Here is a 690-nt window from a genome sequence, read left to right as displayed (position 1 = left end):
CTCTTCTGTGAAGATTAATTCTCTATCTGAGATAATGTTTGTAGATAACTCATACAACTGAATCATATTATAGACAAAGATATAAGTTAAATTCTTTGACTTTAAGTTCTTGTAGATGAGTATAAAGTGTGTCATCTTAATAAAGTAATTCACTATCATCAGCACACTGTCAAAGCAGGCATTATATATATTCTTACTTTCAGAGAGACTTATAAGAGTATTCATTTCTAGCTATTTTCAAGGTTTCTGTGAAATGAATAGAGAAGTAAGTTCTTCATATAATCTGAACTGCACTACTCACAAACTCTGATAAATAGTATAAGAATTCACTATCTTTTTCACAAGTTCTTATATCTTCAGTCAGAAGTATTTTCTTATAAGTAACTCATGAGTTCTAGTATCTGTAAAATGACTCACTAGAGAAGAGTTATAATATCTTTTAATAAGTTCTATGTATAGAAACTCATTTATAGATATATAAATTCAGCTCTCTCTTTGCAAGAGACTATTTAAGTCTCTTCAATTCTTTATTTCTACAGAATTGATCTCTGCTGTGAGCAGTTTCTGAATATACTGAGCATATTCATTCTTCAGTTACAGTTCAGACAATCTGAATAGAAGATCTTATAAAGACTTATACTCTATTTCTTCTTATATCAGATCTTCTGCAGTGCTTCTCAAAGTCTATAA

The sequence above is a fragment of the Blastomyces gilchristii genome (genome assembly GCF_000003855.2).
Source record: "Blastomyces gilchristii SLH14081 genomic scaffold supercont1.10, whole genome shotgun sequence".
Classification (NCBI taxonomy): Eukaryota; Fungi; Ascomycota; class Eurotiomycetes; order Onygenales; family Ajellomycetaceae; genus Blastomyces; species Blastomyces gilchristii.
The sequence above is the reverse complement of the archived record's forward strand: the minus strand, read 5'-3'. Positions refer to the sequence as shown.